Genomic DNA, 19,508 nt, shown 5'->3' on the forward strand with positions numbered 1-19,508 from the left:
ATTTTATTAAGGCTTAAGGTTATTCGTAATTGAATAAGAGAGATTAGCTGGCAATTAGCCAGTACATATTGGTGACATTACCGAGGCTAGGTCCATCTTTATATAGTCTATGATTGTAACACAGGCTTTCTGTGAATTTTGTAGTCTTTAAGCCAAAGCTGAAAAACCACTATGACATCATAAGGTTTATTTTCTCAAGGTCGACAAAGCTCCTCCAGGGCAGAAAACATTATAGTGTTTTCACAGCACCCTGTGAAGTAGCACTTGTGATGATAAAATAAGCAAATCTGCAGGTGTAAAATTTGTGCAATACCCCTTTCAGGAGTTTCTTTGAATAAAGATGACACCTTCAGCGTGTGAGTGACAGACACCAAAGTGCTTTCATGCAGCTAATATATCTTCTTATTTAAATTAAACAGGTTTAATTAAAGGGAATATTATCAGCCTTTCAAGGACATTCTTAAGATGCCTCACACAACCAGTCTGGGCTCTGTGTGTGTGTGTGTGTGTGTGTGTGTGTGTGTGTGTGTGTGTGTGTGTGTGTGTGTGTGTGTGTGTGTGTGTGTGTGTGTGTGTGCCCATCAGCGGCTGTGGAAATATAATCACGTCTCCATGTTCATGCTTCATCAATTTCAGATTGGACATTGATTATATGTATATTTACTATTTCTGCGTGCCACTTGAATAATGCACACCCTTCTTCAAGAGCCTAGAAAGCACTAATGCCCTTGTCCCAAACAAATGACTGTTGCTGCTGATGGAAACACTTTGCAGCTCTCAGGCTCACTGCAGCTCAGGAGGATGTAAATGGATGCCTGCTGAATGGAGGCTAATAGACGTCTCTTAACGGGTACACACTGCCAAATGCACGATACACACACATACACCGTCTGTCTTTCACGCTTTCATACTGTACATGCACACACATAGTAGTCCATTCGTTTCCCTCTCTCAGACACACGTAGAGCCTTTTCTGTCTCTTCAATACCATACAGTATGTAATACATGTACAGTGGGGTCAAAAAGTCAACTGTTGGTCTCAGACTTTTGGACCCCACTGTCACACACACACAGTCACAGGCAGGACACTGTGGTTTTTAGTTAATTGAAGCATTGAGCGAGTGTGTATTTCAGCACATTGCATCATTTGTCTTCCTGTCAGTTTATACAAGGGGCCTGATCCCGAACCCTGCGTATTCATGACAGTCAAGTCATAAAATACTGTGTGTGTGTGTGTGTGTGTGTGTGGGTGTGTGTCTGTGTGTGAGTGATGATTCGTTCAACAGACTGACACATAAAAAAAACCCAACTGAAAATAAAAGTGAAAGGAGGTTAAAGGGGTCAGTCAGTCATGAGAAAGAAACACAGAAAAAGAAAGACTTATAAATAATTCCAAGTTATTATATACATGATTTTACTCTAACTTTATAGGCATCGATCAATATGAACATACTGCAAACATAACAAAATAATCAGCAACATATCGAGGCGAATAATTTAGGGTTTAATTCACTCAATGCTTTAAAAAAAAAAAAAAAACGAACAAAAATAAGTTAGGGTTAAAGTCTTTACAAGTCCATAAACAAGTAATTTCTGGTAAATGATCAGTTTATTTACTATAGCAGGCTCTCTGCCTGGTTAGCCTCATTTATTGCATCATGCAGCTAATGAGGTTGATGATAAATCTCAGGTTAATGAGCCATAATGATCGTAAATTAGCATAAATTGATACATTAGCGTACTCCTCCAACAACCTCTTAAACTCTTAGGTGAGACAGATATAAAAGCCAGCTTACGTAAAGCTTGCTCTGCAGATATGGTGAGTTCATACAGTTCAAATCCAGTTTAGATCAACTGGGATAAAAATCCGTGACGGAGGATAATGTGTTCTGGATACATGCTATGGCAGGACCATACAACATTACACATGCCATTCAGGATGAAATATGTCAGTGACATGTTTCTGTCTGTCTTTAGACACCCAGTAGCCCACATGAGTGAATGGCATCTTTAACACTATAATAATCAAGCTGAACTGAGAGTGCTGAATCGGTGTCAATCAGTAGCTTTTAGCAAAAGTGTCTTTTTCACAAGCTCCGTGGTCAACACAGCTGTGATATACAGTGTGTTACATTCTGGTTAAAAGCTGACAGAAGGAGTGTACTGTGAAGCCACAGAAACAAGCATGATGCAATAACTACTGCAGGCAGGTGGATGCTGAGCTCTTACCCTTGAACAGCACTGACACAGGCAAACACGGGGTTTTAAAGACCCCCTCTGATGAAATTCAACTTTTTAACCTTGTTAACATCCATATGATGTTTTTATATAATACAATATATATCATGAGGGAAATAAACAGTCATGCATTTCCACCTTGAACTGCAGTGAAACATTGACAGTCTCATAAAAACAGATTCAGACAGCCGGGGTTTCATACATCACCAAGGGACTAATCCAGTCTACTTGCAGGGATGAGGGGCAGGGCAAAATAAACCTGAAATCATGTCAGTATGTCAACCAATACCGGTTACAAGCTAACAAACAACATAAACGAGCAAAAGATGCTAACTACGCTAACTATCTTGTTCCGTCTGCTAGTCTCTGATTCTGGTCTCAACAGGCTCCTCATCTGAGTCTGACTGAGGCTCAAACATGTGGCTGAGTCCCGCCGATGTTTTCCTCTAACACTAAACATCTGGATTCTCTCTGCTCTTTCACCGTTCATCGAAATGCTGTCAGTACACAGAGCAAGAGTTTGCATTAGTACAGCCGCTAACACTGTATCAGCCACTACCAGTTACAAGCCGTTCTGATACATGTTGTAGTCTCTGATTTTGGTGAACATCAAACTCCCTGATCCTAAACTGCACAACTACTGAGTCCGGGTCTGACTGAGTTTCTCTGATGTTTTCCTCCTCTAACCATCTTGATACTCTCTGCTCTTTCACCTGTCAACATAGCGCTGGCAGCAGTGGTCGGCTTCGCATAAGGCCTGACCCAGAATTTCTCAACGGATAACTCAGAGTAGATGTTTTTGAAGCTCCAGTTTTCCATTTTTTTCAGTTTTTACATGGGGAAATCATGTTAAATGTAATATTAATCATAGCAGAGTATTTTTAGATAGTTTAAAAACATGTCTGGAGGGGAACTTCTGACCTGAACAAATTCTATCAACCAACAATATGATATGTCATTTCAATCTTTATTAGACACACGATTGGTTCAACAGTCCTCTGATTCCTTTGACGATCATCTCACCATTCATGCTCTTGATCATGTTCATGAGGTGATGACACAACACCGCCCAAATATTTTGGCTGTGAGAAAATACATGTTGATCTCGAGGCTGGTGTTTAGCTGTGCAGTAGGTGTTATATTCAACTGTAATTTTATATTACCCTGTGGGGGCAGACCACACACATAATCTCTCCCTCTCTGTCTCTCTCTGACGCACACGCTCACACATTTGCTTTGCATAAAATTAGCATTGAACTCTATAGGGTATTTTCCGTGCCACTGAGATCCACATGGATCCAGAGTTTGCCGGCCTCCTCACAGAGGGCTTCATTATATATGAGCACTGATCTCATGCCCGTCCCTCGTGTGATGATCGCTTTTCTGTTCAGGAGTAAAGAGTTTTGGGTGATTACCCAACTGTAAGGCGTCTGCCTGCAGATGCTGACCTCGTGGCGCTTGGCTCACACTGGCTTCATACTTCAGTGGACTAATTGGCCTGTGAATCTTTTAGGATTCAGACAGTGACAGTCAGTGTCCACCCCGGCTCAGCGGGGAGCTGTGCTGCTGCCTGGTCGAAGACAGCAGCATGAAAATAAAATGCCAAAAAGTGTGACTTGCAACTGCTCCATTTCAGGTGTGTGTGTGTTGGTGTGTGTGTGTGCGTGCGTGCGTGCGTGTGTGTGTCTGCGCAGTGTTTGGCTGTACCAGCTGTAGCAGAACAAAGGCTTACACTTTAAATTTAAATTTGCTCTCATTGAAATGGTATTTTATTTCGTATATCGAATGAATCAGTCTTATAATCACATGTAGTTAAGATCTCAGTTCAGGGATCTTTTATTTCTGCCTTAAAATAACATATAAACAACGACTTTATCATTGCTAAATGTCTATAGGTAATTGAAAAATTAACCAATAACATTAATAATTCAGAGCACTTGCCTACTTGGTGGTGTTGGGTTGGAGCTGGGCCAGAGGAGAATGAGAATGAAGTTTTGAGACCTAGGTAAGACAAATTGAGATCACAATGGGAGAAATGGAAGGAGTAGACGAGATATCATCAATTGTAACTTCTTGAATTTATTCAAGTCTTATTCTTATGGCTCCTAAAAAGCCACAAGGAGCACTATAGGGAGTTGTAAGTGAGATCACATCAATCTGAAAGTCTCCTAAAACCCTCCCTAGGAGAAAAGGGGGAGACGAGGGTGGCCCAGTAATCTCTTAAGGTCATCGAGCAATCTGAAGACTGATTTGGGTTTAATCATATTTGTTTGTAATTTAGCACTGTGCAAAGTTAACACATGAATGAATGGATATCTGAAAAGACAGACTTACTTTATAGCACGACAAGATGAAACCTCTCGGTTGGATCCAAAGTGGTTTGGTGCTGAATCCACTCGCAGCTCCCCAGTGGTGCAGCGCTCCCTGGGGCGCAGAGGTTGTCAAACAACATGTGTCTGAAATCGGAGCAGCTGACGGCCTCGCTCCAGGTGGATGGAGGATGCAAACAGACAGAACTTGGTAGATGGTGATGTCTCTCTGCCGGTCTGTTGATGTCAATATAATAGAAAATCACTTATAAAAAAAAATATTCAAATATCAAAACAAGACTCAGAAAATTTCACAAAAAAAAAAGACTTTTCTGCAAAATGAGGCTGGTTTCAGATTAAAATCTCAATGAGCACACACCTTAATAAAGACTTAAAAAAAAAATGAATGCCCTAATGTTGTGCCATGGCCCTTAATGTCCCCATCATCAATCACTTGTCACTACAACAATCTTCATCAACGTATTGGTAAAGTATGTTATAGGCCGCATTTGACCAATCCCTGTTGAGCTCTTAACCCTGTGCCTGTGACACCGCATATATACGTTCTCCAGAGTTTATGATGTTATTACGGTGAAGTCAGTGTGCACTGAGGGATCCACCAGGGATAATTAGATGTGTATTTACGGTGGTCGTTACATACCATTAATTTCTGGTGGCCGTATAGTGTCCAGATTTAGAGCAGGGGAAGATTGGAGTTGTGAGTTGGCGGCTGTAAATTAGAGGAAAAGTTAAGATCCAACCATAAAAATCTGCTCTGCTAGAGCTGCTCCTTGTGATTAATACTTAGCTTCAAATATTGTAAGATATTTGATGTACAGTTTGAATGATTTAACTCCAAAGTACAAATTCATCTTTGTTTTGACCTTGTGTGGGTATTTCAATGAGTTAAAGCCGCTACGTGTAGAATTGGTCGCAATGCAAGCAGCGTGGATCTAGGATTTGCGATGTTGGTTGGTTTGTCCACCATTTTAGTCTGAACTGAAATATCTCAATAACTTTCAAATGGGGCAACATGAAATTTTGCTAAACACCAGCATATTAGCATTGTCATCATGAGTTTACTAGCATGCTGACATTAGCAAATTTGTAGCAAAAAAACATCACTGCGTAAGTACATTATGTCTTCTGAACTGTATGCATTTGTGTTTGTATAAAAATAAGACAATCTAGGTGAAAATTTGATTTTGATGAATATTATGAGTTAATAATAGCTGAGTCAAGGACAGTTTTGGACAGGAGGAAGGAATGACTTCAGTGACCAAAAGCTGTCATGATGTACATATGGGTATAGGAGTATTGTTTTAAGATAGACTTGACAAAATGTGAACCTATCCTTTGATGCTAGTTAATACATGCTAGAATGCTAATCCCCTGAAGTAAGATCACCACACTACCTGCTACGTTAGCCTTTCTATTTAGCTCAAGGCACCGCTCTGCCTGAGTACAGCTTGATAGAGCCACTGGCGTGGCTTGCCTTATTATGTATCCAGTAAGAATTTTGCCTTTCAAGAAACATGGAGTCTTTCAAAGTTAAGTGATTGTTTAAATAAGATGTAAGATGATTTATCCACTGAAGTTCTCTCTTTAACAAAAACAGCTTTTCATAACACGGCACAATGCATTTCACTGCACCGTAACATCTTCATTGAACTGTTTGTCACAAAGAACTATTCTTCTGCGCCGATGACTACAAGTTACCTCATAGTAAGATTTAGCAGACATTCAGACATCAAGACATTTAGTTCTTTCATTGTAATCATCATCTTTCAGCAATCCCTTTAATAACCAGAGAGAGCTGCGCTTCACAACAAAAGCCAGTGTTTCCCTGCTGTGCTTTTCTTGGTAGGCTAAATTTCCCCTAAAAAGGACCCCCCCCTACAAAACACTGGAAATTAAATGGAACAAGTTCACAAGGGAGCCTGTGAGGGCTGAAAATTTTTTATTTTGTTGTGCATGAGTACGCTTTTTGAAAATCCCTCTCAGTGGGAAATCGCCTCAAGGAAGAGTTGTTGTTTGTTACAGGAAGCCAAATTAAAAATGTAGTCACTTACAAGCGCGCACATGAAAACATGTCAATAACATTGTTTTACAAAGGTCTACAAGAGGCAAAGCTGACTTCCATCAAAGATCGCAGCAGACAATTGAAGAATTCAATCAATATTTTCATGTTAACGATGGATGAAATGTCTTTGTGTAAATGTGAAAGGGTTTGCTAGTAGTAATAAAACTACATAGAATAATCACTCAACCACTCAGCTCTTCAGAGATTAAGAGCCTGTTTGAACATATTGTTTTGGTTTTCTGACCCACATTTGGTTCAGTCTCACTGCTCTCATTGACCTCAGTGTTGTGAGTCGCAGCAGGCAGCTGTTTTTAGCCAAAAAGCTCTAATAACCCCCTGCACAGTACTCAGCACCAAACAGCAGACGCACAAAGTCAGTAAGAAACTGGTGACCATAGTGGAACATTGAGCAGAGACAGATATTTTCCTCAGGAGTTGGGAGAAACCAAAACAGACTTAAATGAAAGTCAATACATCCTTTCTTAGGGTGGGATATGACTAGAATTAGTGCTGAAGTTGCTCGGAGTCAACTGGATGTTCAAATAGGCAACTGTTTAACATGGTGGCCAAATCAACTTAATGCCAAATCTAATGTCAAATTTGTCAAATTTGTAAGCTTTAGCATTGTTAAAATCTAAAAAACAGAAGACATTGGAACGTCTTAATATCTCCGGATATGGCTGTATGATACATCGCTGGCTGACTGTGTTGTGTACTCTGTGACCTTACTCCCATAATTGTTATACGTTGACCCGCTGCCACAAATGTCAGAACGCTCACACGCTACACGTCCTCAGTGTTTCTCATTAATTACCTATGCTTTGTCCTGCTCGATTTATAATGAGCTTAAGATATTTTTACACTTTTCAGTGTTTCCCATATATTGATTTATTTTTGATACCTGCCACAATATCAACATTGATATCATTATTTTTTCAAATGGGTAAAATCTTATTTTATGGTAGAGCCATACATTGATTTGCTCAGCCACTCTTTGCCCGCTCTCTCTCTCTCTCTCTCTCTCTCTCTTCCACAAACACATTGACAACAGAGCCGTCTGTCTCGACAAATGCAGGGAGAACCAGAACGCAGACTCACAAAGGCTGATGCAGTGAAGACACTTTGATAAAGAAACACAGGCTCACAGGTGGGTGGTGGATAACCAGGCAGGTGACTTGAAAGCCAGGCAGGAGAGCAACGAGGAAGAAACAACAAATCTTCTGACGAGGAGCATTCTGGGAACAGAAGAAGACAAACTGACAAAGAGTGAAGGTAACACAGACTAATGCTCTTTGTGTACTACCATACTCACATTTGCTGTTTTGAGTGCAGTAGTGAATTCACATTGACAAGTATGGCAACTTGCAGTGCACTGCAAGTACCCGGACGGTGCACTCAAACCGAACAAAAGGTTCAGTCTAAAACGATGGACGCTTCTCACATTCAACGGTTGCCATCTTGGCGATGTGGACGCATTTTCAAATTTGTGAAGGAAAAAGGACGTGTTGTTTGTGCGGATGGCAGCTTAATTTCAGTGGTTCATGACAGCGGAGGCGCACACAGGAAAAGTAAAATGTTCAATTTAAGTGGAGTGAGCAACGCGGGCGGCAGGTTGGTGACAATCACGTGTTCCAATCGTCATCTCCTGTGAGTGCACAACGGCAGTGCTTGATTTGGTACAACATTACCCTGTCAAAATTCACGCACCACATCAGTGAGCATGCTGTGTACGCAGTGTACTACGTGTGTGTACTGATTTGAGGCACACCATACATACACAAGAAAGGCAAAGGGTAACTGGGAATGGGTTGAAATAATAAGGCAATCAGAAAGGCGGGAAACACAGAAGGGCAGAAAGTAAAACAACCACAGACATATGAGATTAAGTGGTTTTAAAATCAAAAGCACCAGCAGAAATCACGCCATATCAGTGGGCCGATGGTCCATCAAACCAATCTGTCCCTCTCTCTGTGTGCCTGTCATTCATGGGTGTGCTGGGATTTCCCTCACTAGCCAATAACAACATGTAATCAACCCTGACCGACCTGCCCTGAGTCAACAAGGGTTTTTATTTGATGGATACAACATATATATTGTTCAGGTCTTTGTCCGTTACAAAGAAAACTATCTTGTAGGTTGGATCCACTTCAATAAATTCACATAAGTGTTCATTATTCATCAGTTGGTGATTAACCTTCAAAAAAATTCTATGCATCCCATCAACGGCAATGAAATGTATTCTGATTCAATCCATTCATTCAATCGAATGTGTGATAATCTGCAGCTCAAAATATCCCCCAACACATGCATTAATTCCTCCTGCTTGAGTAACGTTTGCTAAAAACTACTGAGCCTTTTTAAATAATTCAACTTTATATTTATGACCCGTTTTTAAAGATTCAAGTCTTCAGTAGGAACCAATGGGTTTAAGCCCGAGTGCCACACACAGAGTAGAGAGGGAAAGTGTTGGATTTTGGATCTTTTAGTGGAATTTGTTGACAATAAGAAAAATACTAAGTAAAACAAGCCTTATCCTTTAACAGGAAATCTACTCATCAGCGTGAGTCTGCCGGTTAAGTTCCAACACAGTCAGTATATATTGATACTGGCCTTCAAAATGCATTGATTTAACCTCTGTGTGTTACAATTTACAGTGAGTCAACCTCTTGGCAACTGACTGTCCGCCATTTTTCAACTGTGCTGCAACAGTGCAGTCGCCATGGGAACTGGCTACATGAATACCTTCTGTATAATTACACCCCCCCCATACTCTGGCTTTAAAGAGAGAAAGACAGAGGGAGATGAATGAGCGAGAAACAGGAAGGAGGGAGGGAAAGAGCGAGAGGATGGAGGAGAGAAAATGATAAGGGCCTGGGGGTCCCTCTACACCTCTCACTCATTATTGCACTGGAAAAGAGGGGGAAGAAGAATAAAAAGAAAGCAGTAAGGAGAGAGCGGAGAGAGAAAGTGAGCCGAGGAGAAAGAAAGAGCAGAGGAGAAATGAAAGAAAGTGCTAACAAATGGTAGGGAGGAGGGCAAAATGAGAGGAAGGAAGCAGACGGATGAGTGGGATCAGAAGGAGAAATCTTTCAGCGAGCATGTATGACAAAATGAATGCATGTGTGCGCGAGAGAGACAGGACAGAAAGAGTGAAGAAGTGCAAGTGGAGCAAAGAATGACAAATGAGGAGCAGAGATATTACGAAGAAGAAGAACAAGGAATGGAAGAGGAGGAATCTCAACCATCCATTCATGTTACATCTGGTTTGATGTCTGCAGGTTAACGAGAAAGAAGTTGATAAAAGATAAATTGATCAAAGTTGAAAAAGAAAAGAATAATGTATGTCTTTGCAAAAACAGCTACTATGAAATTTCCGGCAACTGTATCAGTACTCTAGGATGGTCCAAAGACTTTTCATGTTCTTCAAGCTTTAAACGCTGGTCTTTATGGAACGAAAATAATGTCAGAAATTGAAAACATGACACATTTAAGTCCCTTTTAAAAAATTCAAGAAAACCATGCCACCATCAGTCGTCTGATCCTACTATAACATGAGAAATGAGAGATGGAACAGATTGAAAACCCACTAAAGATGGAGAATGCACTTTAATCTGTGTAATCCTTAATTGTAATGCCAAACCAGTTCTTACATTTTAATTCTTTTGAGATTCAAATTCAAGATCAAAAGGATTATAAACTAGAAACTAGATTTTTTGACGAAAGAAATAATGTTTTCACCAAACAATCCCAACCCAACCCACGGCCTAGTGTAAAGTAGCTGAATACAGTTACTCAACTACTTAAGTGCAGTTGTATTTTACTTGAATAATTCCATTTTATCCTACTTTATTTATGGTACTTTTACATTTACTTCAATGTTATGTTGCTATACTGCTCATCATCACTGATAAATTAAATGTAAGCAATCCCATCATGCAGTAGTTGGTTGTGGTCGACCTGGAAATCTGTGACAATGCATGATAACTGATGTTAATCTTAATCCACAACTTTAACCATGGAATACGGGGCATTCTGTATGATGAGGGCTTTTACTTTTGATACTTTTAAAGATTTATTTCTATAGAGTGATGGATTGCTATTTTTACTTGAGTATTTTTATAATACTTTTACCACTGCTTTCAACTGTTTCACACAGTCTGTATCAGCGGATGATTCTTGGTCAGGTCATGTTTGTTATGTGTTTGGTATGGACTGTGTGTCAGAACACAGAATGACTAGAACAAAAACACCACAATGCAATGAGAAAACATTTTAGAAAAAAATCTGAATGGTCAGGCCAGGAGAGAAGAGACTCAAGACAACTGGAACTTGCAAGGCTGTCAGGATGACAGCAGGAGAGAAATCACTGAAAAGAGGAGGCGAGGAACATGAAAGGTTTTCCTTGTGTTCCTGGTGTAGGAGCTCACCTGGCTCGTGACATTACCACGTGGTGTGGGTGGGCAATTACTCTATTGCTGACATATCTGGCACAAAGGGTGAGGGAAGTGTCACACTGCAGCCTGAGTTTGGTGCGCATCCATATTGGTTGTGTGTAATATGAATCTAAATAGAATCAAGTGCGCGGCTTGTCATGGACAATGATGCACAGAGGGTGTGCCGGTGTAAAGTCAATCCAAAGGGACGTACATTTCTAACTGTATAATATTATGGCTTGATATTCAAACTGTTTAAATGTCCCATATTTTACACTTTTCCTGTGTTTTTATTTGAAATGTTGATCCATAAGAAGATGTAGTTTTACATCTCCTCTCTCAGTTTTCTCTCTGGAGCTCTAGTAACAACAGGTCAGTGAGCCAATTAGAAGAGAGGAGGCCCTGAGCCTCTCTTCTGATTGGCTGACTGTCTTCTGAGTGATCTAATAAAAATATAGCAGACTTCAGGTAAACACTCAGGGAAACCATATCCTGCAAGAATCTATGGTGGGTCCAGGTGGGCGGGGCTTGGGCACATGGTTGAGAGCAGTGACTGCTTTGTTGTGACATCACAAAGTTACAAAAGTCCTGACAGCTGGATTTAAGGCTCAGTTTTTTGAATACAGGCTGTGTGCATTTCTCTGTGGACTGAGGCTTTGATACTTTCACAGTATTAATATAGAACCTAGACCTGCTTTATAAACTAACAACACATGGACATCTGCCTTTATACAATATGGGACCTTTTAGAGACTTTTTCATTCGTATTAGAGGAACATTTATGTTCACAAATAATACGAGTGGCAGCTGTGATGGATCATGGATGATCTCCTCACAGTTCCATTTAAGCATTTTGTATTTAACTATTGGAGATTTATTTTGTCAAAAACAGGTGATTTAAAACCTGGAAAAGTAAGACAGTTTCCCCCTTTCAGAGCAAATACACTTGTTTTGGGAATCCTTACTTCACAATGCTGACAATCTTTCTGGGGGAAACTTCGATAGTCAAATTACAGTAGATCTGGGCTTGTTCCAGTCCCTGAGATGCTTACCTTCTGACAAGTTCTCACCAATTGTCATTTGCGACTTTGCTGAAATTCCCTCCTCTTCACTTCATTCCTTCCCCCGTACATTCCCCCCCTCTGTCTCCCCTCTCTGTTCCTGTGCTCTGAGCTGGCATCTCACTGACAGTGACTGCAGTCACACTCTGTCCTGTCAGCTGACGCCCATCTATCTGCCACCCTGCTCTTTCCCAGCTTCTCTTCTATTTCCATTTCCTCCCTTATTTTCTCCCCTCACAGTCTGTCCTTTATCTGGAAACTTTTTGGAACACTTTATTCAGACTATGTAGAGTCAGGTAAGAACAGGGCCATTTGCATACTCTAGTTTGTGTAAAAAAAAAAAAAACTGCAGTGACAGTTATTGCTGAAGTAAAAATGAGAGAGGTTTAAGGAGGGCGTAATATCATAAGATCAGTTTGCCGTGTTAGCGGAGCAAACAGCATGAGGTGTGTACACTAGAACTTAACTCTTGGCCTCCAGCTCAATACCCTGTGGCTGTTGAACTTAAAACTAGTATTTGGACACAAAAGCCAGTAAAATTCAGAAGCATATTAATTTCAACAAACCATAACTGAATCACAAAATATTCAGTGACAGACTAGCACAGTGTTTTGTACCAGAGTATCACTGCACTGGCATTTAAGCCTGCAGGAACTCCACTGAAAGTTTTCTAGGCCGTACTGAGAGCTGAAGAAGTAAATACCACACAATTCAACTGTCGCCCAGGGGCCCCCGTCCAGCCCTGCCCCGCCTCAATCATTCTGCTGCGGCCGTTCAGGCAAAACTGTGCAGCGCGGTATCTATAGATATGACGTCCATATTGGACCATTTCACACCCCACAATTTTACACCACTGAATTAAGTTTGTGCAGGCAGGTGGAAACTACTGGTCTGGAGGTCAATGTGGGGGAGGGGCGTCTAGCAAATCAGACTTTCGTAGATGGCAATTCCTGTCTGATCACGGACCTGTTCAAAATCAATTCAAATCAAGCTTTCTTTATATAGCGCCTTTTTTTTTTTTTTTTTTTGCAAAGACTGCAATACAACGTGCATAACAATCATAAAAAGCATGAAATCAATCAAAACAGGACAAAAAAGCAAATAGATGAAATAAATACATAAATAGCTAGAAAGTCTTTACATTTCTTTGAAAAGTAGTTAGACATTGTGCCATCCTCAGGACCTGTGGCAGGCTGTTCCACAGGCGAGGGGCATAACTGCAGAAGACTGCCTCGCCATGTTTCTTTGCCCTTTTATTTGCTCCTTGAGTGAGGACAGTCTCAGAGGACCTGAGGTGTCTAGTGGGAGTATACCTTAAAAGCATATGTGTCATGTATTCAGGCGCTCTTCTATTGAGGGATTAGAAGACTAAAGTACATTCTAAAACTGGCAGGCAACCAGTGAAGGGCCTTCAGGAAGAGGGGAAATGTGTGCTCTGCTTCAGGTCGCGGTCAGCAGACATGCTGCTGCTGCTGCTGCTGCATTCTGAATGGTCTGCAACTTTTTTTTAAGGTAGACCGGAGAATAGAGCATTACAGTAGTTTAGCTTCCTGGTGATTCAGGCCGAAGCAAAATGCCGATAAATGCCTGCCTTCATTCTTATCAACTGAGCTACCCACCAATAGAAAAGAGAATTATTCACACTTATAACCCTGAAGAATATCTCTATAAACCGTTCTTTTAAGAACCAAAAGGAGGTTACACATTTTTCATTCTTCTGAAAACCAAAAGCGAATTACCACAAAACTTTAATTAGCATTGTTCCATAATTTGACCCCAACTATAGAAATACATTTCCTTTTAATCCCTTTTTGTCCATAAACTTACAAACATCTCTGAAATCACATTTGCTCTGAGTGACTTTGATTTAGCTATTTGCATTATTTTATAATACACTAAGTCATTAAATGTCATAACATAGAGTAGGATCTCAGTATCTGCATGAGTGAGAAAAGGCTGTACTTAAAACCATATTTCACTTTTTAATTAAGTTGCCTTTATTTCCAGATAATGTAGAAAGCTAGACTTTTGAAAATCTTGCTTATTGATGTTTGTTGATGTTTCCCTTTATAGAAATCACCAGCAGTCACCAGCGCTTCATGTTCACCGTCAAACCAGTCCAAGTCAGCCAACGTCGAAAACAAACACCTAATGACTACAAGGAACAGGAGGGATTATGCTCTTTAAGTCAAAGGGAAGGACTTAAATTAATTTACAGGAAGTAAACATAGCACTTCCTGACAGGAGCTTATCCCCAAAATCAAAAAAAACAGCAAAGCAGAACGACTGTGTTTGATGCCAAAAATAAGTAAATAAATAAATAAATATATAATTGCTGAAAGTTGAAACTGTGTTTCTGTGACGTACCCAGAATCGAAAACTAAACAAGAATATTATGGAGGTTTTTCAGTTTATCGACTGCACATTAAAACCAAATCAGAAAACTGGGGGAGGTCTTACTAATGAAACATGATAAGACATAAACCTCTTATGGCCTGTCTCTAATGTAAGCTTGTTTCAGATAAGGCTTGATAAGTTTCTCTCTACTACCAAGGATAGCTTGCTGAATTGATTATCTATCAGGGAAAATAAAATCATATTTTGTGTTTATATTTTGATCAAAGCGAGTTAAATTTTTATTTGACTGGATATCTGAAAGAAAAAAAGAGACTGTGGTTCGATCCTTTGAGGTCTCACTCAGCCACTTAGATCATTTCTGCATCCACACAAGCTCTGCCTCTGAGAAATATTTGCTTTAGTAAACACCAATCTGCCTCCTGCTGCTGCATATGTTTCTATGTGTAAGATCTCCTCAGCATCCCGTTCTCACTGTGGTTTGCCCTTTCCTCTCTCTTTCTCTCTCTATCCTTCACTTTGGATATTTAACACAAACAAACGGGCAGCTTGCTGGAGGACACAGAGGTATATTCAGCTCTCGACGGAGAAAACGAGGATGACTAAAGCAGATGAATGAACGAAGGGGGGGGGTAAGAAAAACGGGGGAAGAGGAATAAGGAGGAGCGATATAATGCGGACGGAGGAGAAGAGGAGAAAAGGAGGAGAGAGAGAGGGACGGAGAGCCTCCAAAGTGGCTCTTAAACTGCTTCAAATTGGTCATTAGTGTAATCAGGGGGAAAAGCATTGCAGAGGCCTGCTCCATTAGGGGGAATACTGACTCTCCCTGGCTCTCTCTCCTTTTCTCCCTCTTTCTGTCACTTCCTCTCTCATCATTTCCTCTCCACTCCCTCTCATGTGTTTCTTCCAAAGACCTGTCTGTCTTTTTTTGTGCTGTTGAAGCAGAAAGACCACATGTGCAATATCTGTATGAGCAGTGGAATATAGTTGTGAACCTCTCGCACACTTTGACTGTGATGCGACAGCTTGAGCAACTCGTAAATGTCTTTGCTGTGATTCTGTTTCTGTAAAAGGAATTAAAGTCAAATTAAGTTCAATTATTAAGAATTTACAGAACAAATCCAAAAAAGCTTAGAGGTTGATTTTAGCAGGACTTTGTGAAGCCCTGATGGCATTAGAAAGTGGCACTGGCCTGACTATCCCCTCACCGCCACCACCACCACCTTCACTCCCTTCCTGCCCAAATTTCTTTTACTGATTCATTTATTTATTTACTCCCTTTTATCTACCTCTGTAGGTTGAATTTTCCTGTTTTCACTATATATTTCACTGTATTTATATGAATTATTAAAATTAATATTCATAAGTATATGTATGTTCTATATAATTGATATAGTTATTTATACATTATAATTTATTATTTGTGTTATTTTCTATACAGAGAATGTGTTTGTGTATGCTTGACCTCAAGGCCTTCTTTGAGGGCCTGGGTGATGTTCCTGTAAAAAAAAAAAAACAAACAAACTTGTAATCATATATTTCTATATGTATTGTTGTCACTAATAAATAAAAAAAATGTCTAAATGCAAACAGCTGCTTATTTATACTTCTATTAGACATGGAACAATGTTAGCATTTATTTGAAGTCGTGTTTTCAGCCACCAGGTGAATGTAAGTCCAAACTTCACTCTCCTTTTAGCTCCATTTTGGTCTCCATCAACTCATGAGGGAAACGTCTGGTCCTTTGCCCGCTTATAGCACCATTATGTTCTAGCTAGTCGCTAACTTAACTAACTTTTAGTTACCATGTTTTGCATGTGTTGGACCTGCTTTTAGGCCTGGAACACACTGGATGCGTGGCGTGTGCACGGCAGCCGCGGAACGTCTCAGTTTTCATTTCAGCGCAAATGTTAATGGGTTAAATCGGACACACTGCCCGCATGTCTGCATTTCTGACACGCAGTTCCAGTCCCACGTACAATTCGAGTCAAGAGGTTTTAAAAATTCATTTGTTCATTCATTTTAAAATTAAAAATATTTTGGTGTGAAAGCTGCTGTCACGTGTCTTTGCAAGGTTGTTTTTACACAAAGTATATTAAATTCATTTATGAATGACATTTTATTTCTCCCTCATCTTAAATTTCAAACTAATAGACATTTATGGCCTCATCCAAGAGCAGCAGTGTGTAATTAATTGGCTGTTTGCACAGACTGGATACTGAGCCGTGATGACCTTTCCTTATTGTAAGCTAAAATGAAAGTCAACCGCCAGCTAGCCGTGTGCTGGCTCAGTGACATTACATTATTCTCACAGTTTTTTTTCAGTCAGTTGCTCTTGTCAACGACTTAAATAGGTCAGTGATGGTTGTATGTTGTTTGATTTTATCATGAATACAACAGCACGTTGCCCTCCGGTGTTATGATAACCATTAATTGGCTCATGACGATATGATGCCAAGCTCAGGACTGTTAATTAGCCTGATAAGGTTGAGTTGTTTTGATATAGTAAATAACATGAGCCATCACAATTCGAATTACCTTTAATTGAATAGTGTTGGAATCCTTTATTAAGTCATAATACCAACTATCTTCTGTTACCAGCCCATCTGTTGTCACTTTTTTTTCATTTCCTGTCTATAGAGAGCTGCAGCTGCGGCTGAAGCGTTTCCGCTTCCTGCAGCCGGAGAAGCTACGCGACCACATCGACCTCTTCAGGGAGCTGCTGGTGACCTCCAGACAGGTCAGAGATAACTCACCTGAATACGAATACACATTTGGTCTGTGTGCACTGTTTCCTGTCTGTGTGTGTGTGTGTGTGTGTGAAGGTAAGTGTTGTTCCTTCTCAGGCTGATGGCTGGCTCAGCCTGGTGAGCGTCATCAGCCGTCGAGGTTCCGGAGGCAACAGAGCTGAGATGGTCAAACACTGAATTTCACATCCTAGATACTAATACTAATACTAATACTACTACTACCAATAATACTACTAATGATAAGAATAATGATATTTTATTTGTGTAGCACTTTTCAATACAAGTAGCAAAATGCTTCACGAGTCAAATATAAAATATCCAAACAAATCAAAGTAAAATGTAAATGAAATTAAAAAGACATTACATAATAAAAGCTTTTTTTTGTATCTAAATGTGTCTTAAAATTGAGATAAAGCCTAGTTTGTAAATTATTATTGATTTATTTATTTAAATTCATCGTTAAATGTTGCAGTGAGCACATGTTGCGCATTTTACTTGGCCCTTAAGGTATTCATTTCTTGTCATACTGCCGCAATCTTAAACTGCTTCAGGAAGAAACATTTTTTCTTTTTGTGCCTTTATTGGACAGGATAGTAGAGAGAGACAGGAAACGGGGGAATAACATGCAGTAAAGGGCCGTCCAATGCAGGATTCGAACCGGGGGCCAACTGCAGCGAGGACTGTAGAATCTACATATGGGTGCTCCACCCACTGCACCACTCAACGCCCCAGAAGAAATATTTTAAAATGTTTCATCCTCTTCACATTCATTTAATTACTGTTGATGTCATACCGGCTGTTCAAAGTCACTTAATTTTGTAACCTCTACATATTAAGACGCCTAACCTACTGGACATTTATCTCACTGCATGAGTGTCAGACTACATTTAGACACAGAGTTGGATGACCCCGCTGTGAGAGACAAGGAGCCCGTAGACATTATGTAGTTATCTCTGCACTGACTGTTCTGTGTCTGTTCTCAGATCTAGAGCAGTCTGGCGATGGGGCGACTTTGTGTGGCATGTACTGAAAGAGGGTGCAACCCAGGTGAGCAACCACAGGTAAGAGTGTTCTCAGCCTCTAGGTGCTGAAGGTAGAGGTGAAGCTTTAGAACAGACTAACAGCTCGACTCACGGTGTGAAGCTACAGGAGGTCGCCCAGCCCTCAGGTGGAGGGTTTCTGTATTGTTCTATGCAGCACATGGGCCCAAACCCAAACCGTTATTATGTTTTGAATGAATTAAGTGTATTATTTATTTCTGTTCTATTTCCATAGTTAAAGTAAAGTGATGGTGAGCCTCTAAGAGTCCTTCCTGCTGCTGTCCCTCTTCATGGGAGTTCATGTGAAAGTTTGTTTTAATATAATATAATATAATAACTTCTCACTGAAAATATTTTCTCTTAACTTTTTTTTTTTAATGTGGTACTAAAGCATCTTGCAACAGGAACATTTTCCAGCTCCACAGGGGAGCAGCTACCAAAAATGAAGCTTCACGAAAAAGTTCAGTCAGGAAGACTATCACCTTGCGCATGCCTTCTAAGTCACAAGCACAGTTTCTCGCTATCTATAAGCTCCACCCACTCATTCACATCTTCAACCAATCACGACCTTACACTCAGCCAATCACCTGTACGCTGTCAAACTTTAAAAAGGGTCTCTCTCTCTCTCTCTCTCTCACTCTGCTGTCATTCAGCTGTCATTTCAGCACCATGAAGAATCTGCGATGATCCACCTCAACCGTGGACACCAGACCATCTCCAATCAAACCATCCAATCAGAAGTTTCCGTCATGAAGACATCCCCATCCTCCAGTTCCACTCCTCATCACCACCACCAGTGTCTACACTCCGGGGGAAGATTCCTCTTAGTGGAAGCACCTTAATCCTATGGATCTTGTCCATGGTGCTCCACTTCCTGCCGGGGTCTAAGCACCAAAGTCTATTCTTACTGTTCACAATAAATTTCATTTTACTTAAATTCTCATACTGTCTTCTTCTTATTATTAGTCTCTCCTGATTGAACTAGTTTCTTCTGGTAGACACATCAGATGTGTTTAAAAACACAATGATGACAAACTGAGTCAATACATGGGGTTGGCTGGATCACATGTTGTATAATCAGGAACAATAAGCCAATCCATCCCACAGTTGAGGCTGCCAGTGGATCATTCTCATGGAGGACATGTTGCCTTTTCCAGACACAGGTGTAACTCCAGCTGAAATTAGCTGAAAGGCTACGTTCAGTCTAGATGACCCAGTTCCAAGGTGCAGAGTGTGCAC

The 19,508-nt window shown here is 40.4% G+C and overlaps 1 long non-coding RNA gene across 1 annotated transcript; it reads left to right on the top strand.

The window, feature by feature from the left end:
- The first annotated feature begins 7,718 nt into the window (after window positions 1–7,718).
- LOC130173920 (uncharacterized) lies at window positions 7,719–19,206 on the top strand. The gene is made up of 4 exons (XR_008828520.1): window positions 7,719–7,902; window positions 17,120–17,219; window positions 18,213–18,290; window positions 18,923–19,206. It is a non-coding gene; the product is annotated as an uncharacterized LOC130173920 (long non-coding RNA).
- Window positions 19,207–19,508: the final 302 nt, after the last annotated feature.

Source organism: Seriola aureovittata, chromosome 8, assembly GCF_021018895.1.
Source record: "Seriola aureovittata isolate HTS-2021-v1 ecotype China chromosome 8, ASM2101889v1, whole genome shotgun sequence".
In the NCBI taxonomy this organism is placed as follows: domain Eukaryota; kingdom Metazoa; phylum Chordata; class Actinopteri; order Carangiformes; family Carangidae; genus Seriola; species Seriola aureovittata.